Source organism: Melozone crissalis, unplaced genomic scaffold (assembly GCF_028551555.1).
Source record: "Melozone crissalis strain CALT ecotype California unplaced genomic scaffold, PUWL_Pcris_2 ptg000044l_1, whole genome shotgun sequence".
Lineage (NCBI taxonomy): Eukaryota > Metazoa > Chordata > Aves > Passeriformes > Passerellidae > Melozone > Melozone crissalis.
In genome coordinates, this window is record NW_026535822.1 from 2,892,147 (window position 1) to 2,910,503 (window position 18,357).

Genomic DNA, 18,357 nt, shown 5'->3' on the forward strand with positions numbered 1-18,357 from the left:
TTTTTTGTGTGTGGCTCATCTGTGGATTCATTCTGAGTGCTTCTGGTTTAACCATCCGGTTTAGGGAAAGAAGAACCAGAGAGATTCCAGCTCTTTCCCCCAGCCCAGCCTTTTCTGTCCTGTGATGTTAATGAGCGATAATGCTTCATGAGGGTTTTTCACAAGCTATTGCTGCTCAAAACAAAAAAGGCCCAAGGATGCCTTTTATTGTCTCCTCATTGTGAAGCTCAGAACATCACAGTAAAATTGAATGATTTAACAAGCTGCTTTCTTACTGCCCTCTCTGCCCTTGTTCTCTTCACTGAAGCCTTCAGGTTGTGAATCATTCCAGAGAAACACCCAAGCATCCCAAATCTTCAAATCCCAAAGCAAAATGGGCTGGTTGGCACCTCCTGCCCAACACCTCCCCAGCTCTTCCACCACCAGTTTGTAAATTCCCATTGGAACCAGCAGGTGATGCTGAAGCAGAAAACATGGAGTTCATTCTGCCTTCTATTAGGCTTTTCTTTTCCTCCCATATAAAATTCACAAGTGAGGAAAAAAATCCTGTGATCCTGGTGGGGTATTTAGAAACATAAGATAGAAATGCTGGCATGCAGCACGTGGCTTTGTTCTCACTGTCTGCTCTGCTCTTCCATCCCCGAAAGTGGGTCCAGCTTTTATAGGCCAAAAGAGCAAGTCCAAGTGACTCAATGATATTTTTAGCCCAGAAAGCCCTGCAGCTGATGGCACACTTCACAACCAGCAGGGGACACAGCTAGGCCAAAGCCCAGACCTCTGCTGGGAGCCTTTCTCCTCAAATACCCTTCAGACAAACCTCCATGCAAGTCAGTTGGGAAAGTTTCTTCAAATTCCCAGCAATTGGGAAAATCCGAGGTCGTCCACCCGCTCATAGATGAGGTCTCCAAATGTTCTTCAAATGATCCATTTCTGGCATATAACTACACAGGGCTATGTGAAAGATTCTAAAGCAGCTGCTCTGGAGTCAAAGAGCCAGCACTAAGAGCCCTTGTCATCTCTTTGCAGCTAAATCACAATTTCGGGACTTGAAGGAGTTTGGAACAAGCTAGAGAGCAGACCTCTGAGTGTTTTAGATTATGCGGTTTATGTTACTTATTTTCTACACAGACAGGAAGGGTGAGTTGTGCTCACATCTACACCACATGGCTCAGAAGGTTACAAGACTTCAAGTTACAGAATATTTAAATGATTTATTAGCCAATAAAACACTGCCAACAAAGATATGTATGTTTCTGACCCAATCCTTCAGTATTTCATGCCATGGACTCATGCTACAGTGTAAGGTTTCTCAGCCAATCATGTTCTGACACACAAACCTCCAGCCCTGCATCCTAAGCTTCTTGTTTACGGTTGCAACTACTTTTATTTTTTCTATACCTTAAACTCTAAAATGCTAAACTTTCTTCCACTTAGCTTAAGGTGTCTCTGTTTTATACTATGAATCCACATTCTCGCTTCTACCACCTAAGTTTGGAAGCCCTTTCCAAGGTCTCCGATCAAATCCTGTGTTTAATTCTAAGCTTTGCTGACAAGACCAAAGATCTGAGATTTCCCTGCATTTGGGTTTCTAACAACACTGATGCTGTTAGTTCCAGAGTGCCCGGGATCCCTCTTGCAAGTCAACTCTGGCAGGAACAAGGCGGGCAGCTGCCGGGGGGCTGCTTGTGGCCTCTGACAGCCCAGTGCTCAGGGCTTGCCAGCGCCCCAGCCCCTCAGGGGCTGCCCCAGCCCGGCCAAGCTGTCCGGCAGCAGCGCCGCAGCCCCACAGCAGCTGCAGAGCAGCCCCATCAAGAGGCACCTGGGAGCCCTCAGCACTGCAGCCAGCAGCTCACGGGCAGGAGGATACAGACGGTGGTTCCTTCCTGGCACAGGGCTTGTGGCCATCTCCAGGCACCACTCTGGCAGGGATCCCTGCAGCCCCGGCCCCTGCCCACCCACTCTGTCACTAGCACAAAGGCTTCAGCAGAGTCATCACAGGACAAGGGGCTTCTGGCCATTTTCCCTTTCCCACTGCATGCCTGGGCAGCTTCCTGAGCCAGGGAACCCTTCTCCCCCTCTTCCCCTATGCCCTGCCGACCCTGGGTAGCAAAAGAAAGCTCCTGGGAGTCTCTGTATTATAACATACTCTATATTCACATACTAAAGAAAAAAAAACAAAAAGAAGAAAAGAACAATCTTAAAGAAATGGAAAATTCCAGCTGGCTCAGGTGGCCCCAGCAGACAGAGCCTCTGGCCTCAGGTCTCTGCAGAGCTGCAGCAGCGCAGCCAGCCAAGCCCCGACAGACGAGGCCGTGTCCTCCATGCCCTGCGGAGCTGATCTTGCAGACTCTGGAAGAGGGAATATCGCTCACTCTGCAGTGCCTGGAGGACATACAGTGTTTCTAGTGCCACGTCTGACACGGCACTGCTGATGTCCTCTGTCAGCGGTTCAAGGGCTGCAAGAGAGAGGGACAGAGCCATGGTCAGATCCCAGATCTGCGGGGAGCCAAGGAGAGCCCCCTGCCAGGGCCATCCCAGCCGGCTCTAGCCATGGCCAGGAGGGAGCAGGGACCAAGGGCACCGGCCCGAAGCTGCTGGCCACGAATCCCCAAGGTGGCCCTGAAATCTCTGTGTGCTCTGCCCACCCCGCCCCGTGTCCGCAAAAGGAGCAGAGCCCTCTGCAGCCGGGGCAGGGCTTGCAGCTCCCCCGGCAGCCCCCGCGGTCAGCCCGCTGCCCTCACTCACTCACCAGTGCAGATCAGCTGCAGCTCTTGCTGCTGCCCCCTCAGGTGCCGCCCGGCCATGCCTGTGAACACAGAGCCTGTCACGGCCCCACCGGCACAGCTCCCTGCCAGCGGCGCTGCCGGCGCTGTGGCCACACAGGCTGCTGGCCAGGCAGAGCTCAGCCCGACCCTTGCCGCACGCTGCCGCCCCAGGGCACGGCTGCCAGAGGGCGGCAGCAACGCCCAGGCCAGGCGGGGCTCCACGGCGCCGGGCCGGGCCGGCGATGCCGGGGCAGCAGGCGGGGCCGGGGCCGAGCTGCGGCGGGCCGGGGAGGAGCCCAGGCTCGGGACTCACCCATGAACCTGACAGCCGCCTCTCGCAGGGACTCCTGTGGGCTCTGCAGGTAGGGCAGTGCCCTGCGCACGTGCTCGGCCGCTCGGCTCCTGTCCTCTGCCAGCTGCAGAGAGCGGCAGGAGGGAAGGGTTGGCGCGGGCTCAGCTCCTTGGCCGGGCGCTGCCTGCGCCCATCGCCGGCCTCGCCTGCCCGCACAGCCCTGAGGCGCGGCCAGCAGCTGCTGGCCAAGGGCTGCCGAGGGGAGGGGCAGAGGGCTGGCTGCTGCCCGGGGAGCCGCGGAGCCGCCCCGCAGCCCCGCCGGGCCGGGGCTCCATGGGCACCCGGCTCGGGCCCACGGGAGCCTGGAGAAGAGCCCGCGCAGCCTCTGCGTGCAGCACCGGGCAGGGGCACAGCTATTAGCCCTGCACACTGAGCACCGCGCTCAGGGGGCTTCTCCGGGCTGAGGCTGGGGCTCGCAGGCTGTCCTTACCAGACACTCGCTGAACTTCCACACATTCTGCCTCTTCACAGCAGCAGCAGCAGCGCAGGGGGCGCCGGCCCGGCCCAGCCGGGGCTCCCAGCCAGGATCAGCAGCAGCGCCGGCCCCTTCCCGCCTGCTCCTGCCTCGGCTCCCAAGGGCTTTTTCCAGATCAATTCGGGAGCAGAGCAGCCAGCACCTACACACAGCCCTGACTGCTCACGGCCTGCCTGTGCTGCCCTGAGCCAGCCCTCTGGGGATGAAAGGATCGGGTTCCAGTGCTGTTTTCAGCGCTCCTTTACTCACCCTGAGCTGACAGCAGGAGGCTGCTGCTGCCTCTGCCTTGGCAATTGGAGATCACGGCTGCTCTTGGCCCTCTTGTGCTTGCCACCTGAATTTTATCAGTACAACTGCACTTCCCTCTTTCAATCACTGCTGCCCACTGTGCTTTTGTGATGGTGAACTCAGTGTTTTTGTCACAGGCATCATGATTAGCAGAGACTGAAATGCTCACAAGTCCTTTAGTGTTAAGTCGAGGGGAATGAAAGCCTCACAGATCACATTTGCAGCACTCAAACACAGCCCTGCTGCTGGTGCTGTTTAAATACAATCAACTTACAGAGACCATCATAGAAATTGCCTCTGGAGTTGCCAATGAAATGAAAAAATCTATCAGGGGAAAATACAGAACTTGGCTGCCTTCATTGCTTCCTCCGAGCAGCAGAAAATGGAGATGCCCAGAGGTATTTTGCACTGCTGCTGATCCCACTTGGAGCCCAGCCCTCTGCAGAGTCCCAGCGGGAACCCGAGCCCAGCCCCGGGAGCTCCCAGAGTGTCCTGGAGATTCTCTCTGCATTCGGTCAGGCTTGCATTCCCCAGCAAGTCCCCAACAAAACCTCCTGTTCTCTAGGGTTAGAACAGGCACAATGAAAAACTCAGCAATGGCACAACTCCCCAGCTCACAAGGAAAAGAAAGGACAAGTTGTCAAGGAATCCAAACATTTGTCTTGCTTTGCTGCAGAAGTCGTGCTGCACTCACAGTGTGGAAAGCTAAGAGAAGCTGTAGTTGAGGGCACATCTTGTGACAGAAGCTGCACCTCATTCTCCAGGAAAGGTTCTTGAAAAGGGCAGACAGGAGTGTGGAGAACATTCCTAGACAATTGAAACAGCTTTCCAGAAGTGAAATGAAAATGGGAAGGAACAATCCAGTATGTTTTCCTCTATTTATTTCTATTCTCCCCTGTTCCATGTTGCACTGCTTCTCCATGCCATGAACTCCAAATGCATCTCACCTCTCAGATGGATGCCTTAGCGAGTTTTAGCCACTGTAATATTCCATGAGCTACACCCAGTTTGCCTTGCCCTGGTTTTGTTGGAAAGCAATGCTGGAGCCATCAGTGCAGCACTTGGGTCGGCACGAATCCTGCAGGCAGGGAATGTGCCCCGCCAGTGTCTGAGCCTCAGCAGGGACAATGCACAGCAGCGAGCGAGGGATTTGCTCCCTGTGCAGGAGTCAGGACTCTGGATCTGGGCTCAGCACGGCGAAGTTCCCGTGCTTGGACAGACTCAGGGGCTGCCCCGAGGGCAGCGAACGGGAGAGTTCCTGGCTGGGAGAGGCCCCAGCAGAGGAGGGGATCTTGTCCCTCCTCGAGGCCCTTTAAGGGTCTCCAGGCCCCTTTGAAGTGAAGGTTTTCTCTTTTGAGGGTTTTTTGGGGAAATCCCACCACTTCAAGGGTGTTTTTTCCTTCCCATTTTAGGGTGTTTGTGGGGCCGCAGCCACACAAGCCCCTTTCAAGGGGGGATCATGACAGCTTTCATTGGCATTTTTATGGGGCCCCCACTCCAAGGCCCTGTAGGGGATGTTTTGCCTCCCAGGGTGATTTTTGGGGTTCTCTCTACCATTGCCGCTTAAGGGCCCCCACTATGGTCGGGTCCCACTATAATTCTCCTAGAAAGGGCAACACCACTCCCGTTGATTCTGACAATGGAGCCCGGGATGGGGTAGTTGGAGATCCTGGGAATGTTGGCAGTCCCAGGGAGGTTTGGGGGTCCTGGGAGGGTTTGGGGGTACCTGGGTGATGGTGACTCTGTGCTGGGTATAAACTGTTGTGAGGGGTTCCTGACGGGGTTTTGTGTATACCGGGGATCTTGGGGCGTCATGGTGGATTTTTGGGGGTTCCAAAGGAGGGCTTTCTGGGGTCCAACGGGGGGATTAGGCGATGCCAAGAGGAATCCAAGGCTGTTTTGGGATACCTGCCGGTGACAGAGATGGGGATCCCATGCCAGGTATGAACCTTCTCAGGGGGACCTGGAAGGGTGTTGGGACATCCTGTGTGAATTTTGATCTCCTGAGAGGGTTTGGGGGGGTCTGTATGGGGTTTTGCAGTCTTGGGGAGCTTTTGGAGAGCCCAGGGATGTTTTTGGGGTCCCAGGGAGGTTGGTTTGTTCCACGGGGTTTGGGGTTCCCTGGAGGTTTTGGGGGTTTTGGGGGTACCTTGGCAATGCTGGTGACAGAGCTGGGACCCCATGCTGGGAATGAGCCCCCTCACTGAGCACAGGCAGCGTCAGCGTGTTCAGGGGGATCCTGGGGGCCCAGGGAGTCACCCCAACCGCCAGGGGACCCCAAATGCAAAGGGGCCCCCGAACTCCCCTCAGCGCTGGATCTGCTGCAGGCAAGGGGCACCAGCACTCAGCCCCCAGCCCCCACCACCACAGGGGGGCTGTGGAAGAAATCGGGGGGGCACGGATAGGTCGGGGGGACCCCCAAAGTCCTGGGAATGGGGGAACACAGGGGAACTCCCAGGAATCCCCATGTGCGGCTTATGGGGGACCCAGGAGGAGTTGGGGGGGGCTGGGTGGGACATGGGGGACCCCCAGAAGTCTTAGGAGGGTGACCCCCAGGAAGGGTTTGGGGGGAAGCAGATTGGAGCCTCCAGACGCCGAATCCGATGAGGAGAACAACGCCGATGGCAGCGCGGACAGACACAGGGAGCACCAGGGTGAGATTCCTGCTGGATTCCGGCTCTGGGAAGCACGGCATGGTGAGGTGGGGAGGGGAACCCAAAGGGAGGAATAGGGGTTCAGGGGGTCTCTGGGTCAAAGAAAAGGGGGCTCTGGAGGCTGGGAGAGGGGGGATTGCCGCAAGGGGATGCGGGGGTTGTTGGTGCCGGATAAGGGGGCGCAGGGTGGAACCCATGCCCGGGAATGGGGGTGCGGGGGGATGGCGGCGCCAAAGAAATGGGGGTTCAGGGGCCCCTCGGTGCTCCGGAACGGGCGACCCCAGAGTCCCGGTGCCGGGGGTCCCCCTCAGCTCTCGCCGCCCCCCGGGCCCCAGGAGCGCCCCCAGCCCCAGCGCTGGAGCCATCGCGCTGCTCTGCTGCGGCCCCGCCCCCTGAGCCGTCTCCGGCCCCGCCATTGGCGCCGCTCTTTGCTGTCTGCCAATGGCGACCCACGTCTTTGGTGGCGTCACTGGTCGCCGGGCGAAGGGAGGCCTGGGGGTGAGGTGCCCCGGCTGGCCGGGAATGGGGTCCGGGGGTCCCCGGGCTCAGGGAAACGGGGGATCCAGGGGCTGCCAGAGGAGGATACCCGGGAAAGGGGGTGCAGGGGGTGTCGGGGCAGGATAATGGGGTTCAGGGGGTCCGGCAGCTGTTGAAGGAGATGCGGGGGGGTCGCAGTTCCCAGGAATGGGCATTCAAGGGGGTCCCCGGGGGGCTCCCCAAAGCCCCTGCCGGGGGGCAGCAGGAGCTGGCTCAGGAGCTCTGGGCAGAGCAAATGGGGTGACCCCGGCTTGGGGGCACATTGGGGACTCACACACGCCCCCGGGGGGGACACGACCCCCGGGGACCCCCCCTCACCTTGTCCCGAGGCCGAGCCCCAGCCCGGGCAGACGAAGCCCCCGTGCCCCGGCAGCATCTTGGGGGGCCGTGCGGGGCCGGGAGGGGCAGGATCCGGGAAACGGCGGCGGCTGCCGGGGGCCGCGGGTGCCTGGGAACCGCGAACGCGGTGGCGGCGTCTGTGACAGCGGCGCGGCCTCAGCTGCCCGAGAACGCGGCCCTGGCTGGGTGTGCGCAGCCTGGGCTCCTGCAGGCGGCTGCACCAGCGATTCGCCAGGTGAATTGTTCGCGGGACATTGGCCTGCGCAGAGAATTCCTAAAGGTGCAGAGCATTGGCCTCTGCAAAGTTCCTACACCTGCAGAGCATTGGCCTCTGCGAAGATTTCATCAACGTGCAGAGCATTGGCTTCTGCAAAAGGTTCCCGAATTTCCTTTGAAGGCAAGGATTGACTCAAGTTGAACTTCTTGGTTTTGTCTCATCTGCACTCTGAGAGAGAATGCCAAAGGGAAATACAGGATGGGATAGTGCCCGTCCTCTGGTGCAGCAGTTTAGTGGTTTGCCCAGCTGAGTGGATGAACAATATATGCTCTACTGACTGTGCTTTTTTTTTGCACTGAAGAAATGCAACATTTTCTAAATGTACTGGTCTATACATTTTTCCCGATAGTGATTGCTTAAACTACTTAAATGTGAACAAGTTCTGTTCAAGTTTCAGTGGGTTGTTATCATCTGGTTATTAAAATTATTGGGGAGATGCCTCTGAATTGCTGCAGCAACCTGGCTGCCCTCAGCTGACATTCTGGCCAGAAGCCTTGTGAGCACAGTAGAGAACCCACACAACAGGAATTCCATTCTTGGGGAGGGAAAGTGTTTCCCTATGTCAGGTTGCACAAAGCTCCTGCTCTTGGATAATTCCTGGGATGGCACATCCACTTCTCTGGAGAAATAGTTTCAGTTTTGTTCCACTCTCATCACTGTAAAATATTTCCTCCTTCTAACAAATGTAAATCCCACCTCATTCACTTCAGACATATTGAACCTTGTTCTGCCACTGCAAGATTTGGGAGAAAATACCTTTGACCGCTGTTTTTCCATTTTCACAAACCTTGCAGAGGACCCAAACATTTTTGGAGGCCTCATTACATAACCAGCAGGTGGAGGCTGCAAGCTCTGGGCTCAGTGGGGTGGACACGTAGGACAGAACAGGAGTAGCCTGGCAGGGGCTGAAGGGTGGTTTCAGAGAGGCTGGAGCTTTTCTTCCTGGAGGGTAGAGGCATGAGAAGGAAATAATGGCACCAAGGGCAGCTGGGCAGGCCCAGCCTGGGCAGCAGCAGAAAGGAATTTCCCTCCCAGGGCAGGGCTGTGGTGCAGCACGTCCCCCAGCAGGAGCCTGGAGCAGCCCCAGGCTCTGTGTGGGCAGGCAGAGGCAGGCAGGAGGCAGAGCTGTCAGCAAAGGAAGGGCCCAGCCAGGTGGGGCAGCCGGGGGATGCCGGCAGCCTGCAGGGACAGAGGCGCAGGGCAGGGACACCGTGGGACAGCCTGGGCTGCACAGGGCACAGGGATGGGCAGCAGCTGCAAGACAGCCCTGCCAGAGCCACCTTGGGCAGCACTTTGGCCATGGCCAGGAGGGGACAAGTGACCCTTGCAGGGCTGTGGCCTCATTGCCTCCTTGTCCCTGCTCAGCAGCCTGGCAGGGGCCGCCCCATGCTCCTGCCCTTGGCATTGCACATCCCCACATGCCAGTGCCCATCCCGGGAAGAGCCCTGAGCAAGGAGGGAGGGACAGGATCTGCCTGGCCAGGGGCTGGGGCTCAGGCCTTGGCCATTTGCATTCCTCAAACACATCCAGCTTTGCTCAGCACAGAGACACGTTTCCCTTGCTTGTCCCTCCCTGTCATTAGTGCTTCCAGGGTTCTGCTCTACCTGGAACCTGGGGACATTTTCTCAGTCCTGTCCCTCAGTGGGACCCAATAAATCTTCTAGCAAATTCAGTGTTTCAATTAAACTTTGAGTTCTTGAGAAGTTTTTAAACACACTCTGAGGGACTGAGTCTGATGCAAAGAGCAGCAAAGCCCCAGAGGCTCATTAAAGTCCCTGTGCTGTGTCTGTGCTGCTGAGCTGGGCCGGGCTCCTGGCCCAGAGGCAGCTCCTGGCAAGGGCAGCGCTGCAGAGAGACAGCTCTGGCCAGGAGCAGCTCCTGTGCACAGCCCAGCAGGGCTGGGGCACTGCCAGGGCCCCTCAGGGACACCAGCAGGGCACAGACAGAGCTCAAAGGGGCTCAGCACTGGCAGGGGCTGTGGGATGGCCCAGAGGGGGCTGTGTCACAGCAGCACCTCTGGGGCTGTGTCACAGAGGCACAGAGCAGCTGGGATGTCAGCAAGGGGCTGTGTGACAGCACAGAGTGGGCTGTGTGAGGTCACAGATTGGGTTCTGACATCACAGAGTTTGTTGTGTGAGGCCACTGAGCAGCTACAGCGTCATAGAGGGGACTGTGTGACATCACAGAACAGGCTCTGAGACCATGGCATGGCTGCATGACATCATAGAGCTGGCAGTGAGGTCAAAGGAAGTGCTGTGACCTTACAGAGTGTCAGTATGACATCACAGAGAGGGTTTTGTGACATCACTGAAGAGGGTTGTTGCATAACAGAGCTGGCTGTGACATCATAGAGTATGGTGTGAGGCCATAGAGCAGATCCTGCCATCATAGAAGGTGGCTCTGTGACATCAGGGAGTGGGCTGTGACAACACTGGGTGGCTGTGTAACATCATAGAGCAGGCTGTGACATCACAGTAGAGATTGTGAAATCATAGAGTGACTTTCTGACATCACAGAGACTTCTGTGACATCACAGAGCAGCTGTATCACATCACAGCATGGCATCTAAGAGTTGGCTCTGGGACATCACAGGGGCTGTGTGACATCACAGGGATCTGTGTGACATCACAGGGGCAGTGTGACATCACAGGGGCAGTGTGACATCTCAGGGGGCTGTGTGACATCACAGGGGCTGTGTGACATCACAGGGGCAGTGTGACATCACAGGGGCTGTGTGACATCACAAGGATCTGTGTGACATCACAGGGATCTGTGTGACATCACACGGGCTGTGTGACATCACAGTGCCTGTGTGACATCACACAGGCTGTGTGACATCACAAGGATCTGTGTGACATCACAGGGGCTGTGTGACATCACAGGGGCAGTGTGACATCACAGGGGCTGTGTGACATCACAAGGATCTGTGTGACATCACAGGGATCTGTGTGACATCACACAGGCTGTGTGACATCACAGGGGCTGTGTGACATCACAGTGCCTGTGTGACATCACAGGGGCTGTGTGACATCACAGGGGCAGTGTGACATCACAGGGGCTGTGTGACATCACAGGGATCTGTGTGACATCATAGGGGCTGTGTGACATCTCAGGGGGCTGTGTGACATCACAGGGGCAGTGTGACATCACAGAGATGGCTGTGTGACTTCACAGGGGCAGTGTGACATCACGGGGGCTGTGTGACATCACGGGGGCTGTGTGACATCACAGGTATCTGTGTGACATCACAGGGGCAGTGTGACATCACAGGGGCTGTGTGAGGTCCCTGGGGAGGTCACTCTGCCCCGGCCCCCCCTCACAGCTCCCCCCAGAGCAGTCCAACCCTGCTCGTGCACAGCAGGATCCCCTGTCCCCCCGGGTCCCCCCGCCCCCGGCCCCGCAGCCTCCCCCAGAGGATGTTCCATGAGATCAACCCCAGAGCCTGACACAGGGACGGGGGGCTGGGGCCCTGGGGGTGGCACAGGGGGACAGGACCCCCCGGCAGCGTCCCCGTGTCCCCCAGGGCCAGAGCCTGGGCCGGGCTCCTTCACCCTGCTACCAACGAGGCCTTGAGAGCGCTGAAAAAATCCCCAGCATGGGAGCAGCAAAAACCAGACTGAATATTAAGGGACAGCAGCACAACGTTCCTTGGAAAGAGTCACTCTGCTCCTGACTGGACACTTCAGGCACAACAAGGAAACAAAGCAACAACAAAACCAAACAGAATCCAAACAATCAAACCAGAAATTTACTGAGAACTGGGGCTTTCATTCCTAAGGAAAAGAACTGTCCTTCTTATCTAGGTGCCCATGGCCAGAATTGGGATTTCACCTCCAGTATTCCCTATTGTGACAGAGTGGAGGAGTTTCTTGGCTCAAGACACTTCATGTGTGGGGAGTGTTGCAGTGTGTTGCAATTTCCTGTTTTAAACTTCCCAGCCCCTTCCCAGGTGTGGCAATATCTCTCTTCCCCTTCCCCTTCCCCTGAGCCCCCTGCTGGGCTGTCAATCAGTCTTACCATTCCAGCAAGGCCATTGTGTGGTTGGTCAGGTTCAAAAGATGCCCCTGTGCCCAGAGGTCATTGGTCTGTCTGGGTGTCATCGTTCCCTGAGACCCTGCCCCTCCCACCTGGTTGGTGGCTCACCTGTCCCTTCCCTCCCCCTCCCCCCAGAGCTTAAAAAGTCACTCAGGCCATGCGGTCGGGATTCTGTTGGAGCTGTTACCTAAGATTCAGACATCTGTGACCATGGAATAAACTCTTGACATTAACCCTCCGGCAGAATCTGTCTCCTTTTCCTCCTCACCTTAGCCTGAAGCCTTCCCACCTGAGGAAAACTGAGTTTCTACAAGCCTGGACTTGTTTTGGTGCTCAGCTGCACCATCCAGCCAGCCAAAAGTGTCTCTGAGGTGAAACACCACAGTTGCTGCCTTTGGCCCAGGAGCAGGGGTCAGACGAGCCCAGGCACAATCTACCTGGTAATATTGGGATCTTATTCCAATAGGGGAGGAAGGGGCAGGTCCAGCCCTGCCATGCCCTGGAACCCCAATGCCCCCAGAGCCTCTATCCCAGCCAGCAGTGTCTGCCAGTCCCTGGCACAGCACAGGCAATGCTCCACAGCCGCCTCTGCAGCCCCAGCCCAGCTCCTGAGGGACCAAATGACCCACAGTCCCACCTGGGGGAAGGGGCCAGGATGACCAAGGGGTATTGAAGGCTGACCACAAGGCAAGCACACATCTTGACCCTACCTCCTCTTGGAATTTCCATCTAAACACTACTGGAATCCAGGAGTTGGTACCTCTGTGTATGCTCCCCTGTATCCTGTTTGCCTCTCTCTCTTTCTGTCCTTTTCTTCTATTTTGGACCTTTTGCAAATTTGAGTAATGTAAAATTCAAATAGCTTAGAGTTTGTGAAGTTGAATGGGCCAAGTCAGTGCTTTAAGAACTGTTCTGTGTTGATTGAATGTCATATTAAATCTTTTGCCAAAAATTCTCTGATTTTCCAAAGTTACCAGTAAAGACTGTTTTGTTGTTTTGAGCTCCTGAGGATCTCTTGTTGGTATTTCTCCAGGAAGTCCAATTCAGAATACAGAAACAATTGTAATTCCTTTTAAATATCTCCTTGACAGACTTTTCTACTGGATGGCAGTCAGGGCTTGTGTGTCCTGCTTGGCCCAGCCCAGGCAGGGCTTTCCCAGCCCCATTCCGCACTCCATTGCCCAGCTGGAGCCGCTGGTGCCTCTGAGTTGTGCTGCCCCAGCCCCAGGGACGCTCTCCTTGTCTGCCCATTCCCCCACGGTCTCTGGGCAGGGATGGCCTCAGCGGGGGCTGCTGACATCCTCAGCACCTTGGAGGCTGCTGCTGAATTTTCCTGCTCCAGAGGCTTGTTCAGCCTTCAGCTCTTCAGTGCAGGAATTCAGTGTCCCAGGGCTCATTAACATTCAGAACAGCTAAACGAGCTAAGCTTCTGGGAATAATTTTATTTAAGCATTCAAATCAAATGTGTGGTTAATTAGTCAGATTTCAGAAGCCAATTCAATGTGAATACCCTGAATTTAAAAAAACAGCAAGAAAATATTTTTTTTAGGTCCTGTAATTTTTTTTTTTTTACAAGTAATTCATTGAAATGTGCAATCTCCAATTGACATTGAATTCAAGTACCTCCTCCTGCAGTTTGACTGGGTATGAAAATCAAGACCTTTCATGGCTGACAATCAATCAGACTCTGTCCCTACCCCCACCCCACCATTTTCCCCATCCAAGGCTGGCACTCAGAGCAGCCTTGTGCAAATCTGAGCTCCCTCCAGCCCACACTAGACCTAGCCAAAAGACCACAGTTGAGCAGGATATAACTTCATAAAAATTACACCATTAAAATAACAATCACACAATTACAAACTCTTCCCTGAGCTATGTGCAATGTCCCAGCATGTCTGATGAGTCCACTGTTCACAACAGATTTGCATACTAAAATTAATTTTTGACTAATGTGGTTCTGTGATAGATATAAACACAATTAAGTTCTTGTATCAGGCCTCTTGTCCTGGACTGAGGACAGAACAGCTCAAACAATTCCTGATTTGCAAATCTATCAGTGGTGGATGGAGAAGGGAGGTCAGGCGGCTCTTGGTGTTGAGGAAATGCTGAAAGCAGCCTGACTCATTTCATCTGCTCATGCCATGGCTGATCTCCCCTCTTTCCCCTTCCACCCATCGGCTTTTGTCTCCCCCCAGCCCCCTGGTGAAGAGCCTGGCTCTGTGTTCTCCATCCCCTCCTCGCTGGCACTGCCAGGCTGGCATGAGGAGCCCCTCAGCCTTCCCTGCTCCAGGCTGGACCAGCCCAGCTCCCTCAGCCTCTGCTCACAGCTCAGGGGCTCCAGCCCCACCTTGCAGGCCCTTCCCAGACCCTGCTCCAGCTGCCAGACATCTTTCCTGCCCTGGGCAACCCAACCCAGGCCACAGTGACCTGGATAATCCACATCCTTGATGTCGTGGTCACACAGCCCTGGCCCCTTGTCCCCATGTCAGGCTCTGGGGTGGATCCTGTGGAACATCCTTTGGTGGAGGCTTTGGCTCCAGGTGGGCCGGGGGGATCCCAGGGACAGGGACCCTGCTGGGCATGGACAGCATTGGAGTTGTTGGGAGAAACTGTGAGGGGGAGCTGGGGCAGAGTGACCAACCCAGTGACCTGACACAGCCCTGCTGGGATGTCACACAGCCCCTCTGGGATGTCACACAGCCCCTCTGGGATGTCACAGCCTGCTCTGTGATGTCACAGCCCATTCTCCAATGTCACACAGATGGTCTGTGATGTCACACCAGAGTCTGTGATGCCATAGTCTGCACTGTGATGTCAGACCTCTGCTTTTTGATGTCACAGCTGAATCTCTGATGTCACAGAGGCAGACTATGATGCCATGGATGCTCAATGACCTCACCTAACCCACTCTGTGATGTCATAGCCCACTCTGTGACCACATGGTACCAGATGATAAATTGTCTACACCAGCTGAGCTCACACCTGGAGCTTGTTCTCCACAACCCCAGGCCTGTGGAAACCACACAGTGCCCATTGTGTGAGAAGGGGAACTGGAAGCTCAGCAGCCTCAGTGTCCTGCCAGCTCAGCCAGGCCCACAGGAACATTGGGGTCCACGAGCACCAGGGACCACCAGGGAGACCGCCAGGACAGGAGAACGCCTGGGTAAAGGGGAGGGAAAATATATTAATGATTTTGGGGAAATGATTATCATATGTATTTTTAGTCCAGGACAATCAATGAATATGTATGCAAACTACAGAATATAAAGAGAAACTTTCCTGTATTCAGCATGCACAGCTTTGGGAGGAGCTCTCCCCCGTGCATCCAGCTGAATAAAGAATGCTGCTTCTTAATGCTACATTGGGGTTAAGGAATTTTCTGTTTTACCAAATTTTTAGTAACACTCCCACTGCCAAGGAAAGCTCTGTCTGCTGCTGTTCACAAACAGAGAAGGGCTGGGGGCAGATGTGGGGCTCAGAGGCTGCCTGGGGCACAGTGACCATGAAATAATGAAGTGTTCAATGTTCTGTGAAAGAGGGAGGGGCAGCAACAAAACTTCTGCACTGGAAATAGGAAGGGCAGACTTTGGCCTGTTTAGGAGGCAGATTTGGGGAATACCTAATCAGGTACTGATTGCTTTAAGGGAAACAGCCCTTAAAAACAAAGGGGTCCTGGAAGGACGGACACATTTCAAGAAAGTAATCATAAGGGGGAAGAAGCAGCCTGTCCCAGTGCGGCAAAAGATGAGCTAGTGAGGAAAATGACTGGCCTGGCTGCCCATGGAGCTTTTCTGGAGACTCAGGGGTGGAAAAAGGACCAGCAACTCAGGAAGTCTTTAAGGGGTCATACAGAAAGAAAAGCTGAGAGTTGAAAACTCTATTAAAACTTAACCTGGAGGGTTCTGCAAAAAAATAAAAATGTTTTTATAAAAAAAAAAATAGCAAAAAGGAGGAGTAGGAGAACCTCTACTCTTTATTGGATGCAGTGCAGAATATAGTAACTAAAGATAAGGAAAAGGCTGAGCTACTTTACCCCCAGTTTGTTTCAATTTTCAATATTAGGAGAGGATATCCTCAGGATAAGTGTTTTCCTGAGCTGGTAGATGGGCACAGGGAGCAGAACAGCCCCTGGAATCCAGGAGGAAGCAGTGGGTGACCTGCTGAGCCACTCAGATGCTCACAGGTGAATGGGATCAGACAGGATCCATCCTAGGGCAATGAGGGAGCTGTGGATGAGCTCCCCAAGCTGCTCTCCGTCATTCACCATCAGTGCTGGCTCAGCAGGGAGCTCCCAGAGGACTGGAGGTGCCAGTGTGAGCCCATCCCCAAGAAGGGCTGGAAGGAGGATCTGGGGACCTCCAGGCCTGTCAGCCTGACCTGGGTGCCCGGCAAGGTTATGGAACAGATCACCTTGAGTGCCATCACAGGGCACCCACAGGATGGCTGAGGGGTCAGAGCCAACCAGCATGGATTTCAATATCTGCACTGATGATCAGCATAAGGGGATTGAGTCCAGCATCAGCAAATTTGCAGATGACACCAAGCTGAGTGTGAGTGTGGATCTGCTGGAGGGTACGAGGGCTCTGCACAGGGCCCTGGACAGAGTGGATCCTGAGAACAAATCCAGCAAGGTGAGGTTTAACAAGTCCAAGTGCCGGGTCCTGCACTTTGGCCACAACAACCCCTGCAGCATGACAGGCTGGGGACAGAGGGGCTGGACAGCAGCCAGGCAGAAAGGGACCCGGGGGCACTGATGGACAGCAGGCTGGACATGAGCCAGCAGTGTGCCCAGGTGGGCAAGAAGGCCAATGGCTCCTGGCCTGGATCAGGAATGGTGTGGCCAGCAGGAGCAGGGCAGGGATTCTTCCCCTGTGTTCAGCACTGCTTGGGCAGCACCTCGAGTGCTGTTTGTAGTTCTGGGTTCCCCAATTTAAGAAGGACATGGAGGGGCTGGAGCGTGTCCAGAGAAGGGCAACAAGGCTGGGGAGGGGTCTGGAGCACAAGAGCTTTGAGGAGTGGCTGAGAGAGCTGGGGTTGTTTATCCTGGAGATGAGGAGGCTCAGGGGAGACAAGACGGTGTCAGGGCACAGGTTGGACTTGATGATCTCCATGGCCTGTTCCACCCTTGCTGATTCTGTGACTCTCTGAAGCCACCCTTGGAGCAGTTGCAGGATGAGCCCTGGGCCTCCTCTTCAGAAGCTCCAGCAGCCCAGGCCCCTCAGCTTCTCCTGCCAGCCCCAAAACCCATCCTGTCAGTCCTGCAGAGCCTCTGCAGCTCCTCCTCACTGCCCAGAACAGGGAGCCCCAGAGCCAGACACAGCAGCCCAGATGTGCCCCCCTGGCCTGGGGTGCCTCTGGCAAGGGAGCAGCACCAGGCACTGCAGGAGCCTGCAGACAATTCCTGCAGCACTTGTAGGATGATCCTGCTGCCCAAGGGACGTTCCCATGGGGCCAAGTCAGGAACTGCAATGGGGAGTGGGGCCAGAGAGGGAAGGGCAAACAGGGATGGGCTGTTTGCAGGGCAGGGAAGAGGGGTGGGCAATAGGAAGGAATTTGTACCAGTGAAGAGTAAAGAAATCAAAGGTGAAGCCAAGGAAATGCTCAGGGCAGTTTGGGGGTGGCTGCCAGGCAGCCCTGGCTCTGAGCAACAGCGTCTGCAGTGGGACAGGAAACTCCCAGCTGATGGGAACAAACTTTCTGGCTGACTGCAGAGGCCAGGACAAAGCTGAGTGGTTTCCCTGGTGTCCCCCAGCCCTTGCTGGCCCCAGGGACTGATGGCATTTGTGCTCCCTCAGGTTCATGTCCCCACACCAACAGCATGGGGGTGCTCCTCCTGCCTGCTCTGTGCAATGCAAACAAGGGCTCCTGAGCCAGTGCTGCCAGGTCTGTGCCTGCAAGGATGGGGCACCTGTGTGAGCTGGGGGAGAGGCCAGGGCTGCAGAGGGGGGATGTTGTTGGCAGCTCCATGAGGACGCTCTGGGACGCTGCCCTGGGCTGTGCAGCGCACTGGGGATGGATCAGCCCCTGCTCTGCTGCTCCTTCCTGTCTGCCCCAGGGCCCTTGCAGAGCCCCAGCCATGCTGTTTGCCCCCAGCCTGCCCACAGCCATCCTGGGGCTGCTCACGGGGGTTTTCTGTGCTGGGCATTGGCCTGGCTGTGTTCTTGAGAGAGCCTGGGCAAGGAGCCTGGAGCCCCCAGGCCCTGGCCTGAGGCGTCAGCGCTGCCCCAGCAGTGCCCATGGCCTGTCCCTGCTGCAGCCCTGGCACTGCCACCCCCAGGGCTGTGCCCGGCCCCGAGAGCACTCAGGCCCTGCAGCAACACCAGGGCCACCAGGGCAGCGGGGCAGGGCCACGGCAGCAGCACTGGCAACACCAAGTGCTGCTGCTGCTGCTGGGCACAGCTGCTGGGCCAGCCCTGATCTGCCCCCAGCTCTGCACACAGACATTGCTGCTGCAGCTCCAGAGAAGGCAACAAAAGGGCATCTCTGCAGAAAACCTTGTTGGGAGAAATCATCATTTAATTTAAAGGCACCAACAGCACAGCCCCTCATTGCCACAGTCTGTGGCCACAGGGATGGTGGAGAGGAACAAAATGACCAATGCAACAAACAATGACATTTCTTTTTGGACAATAAGA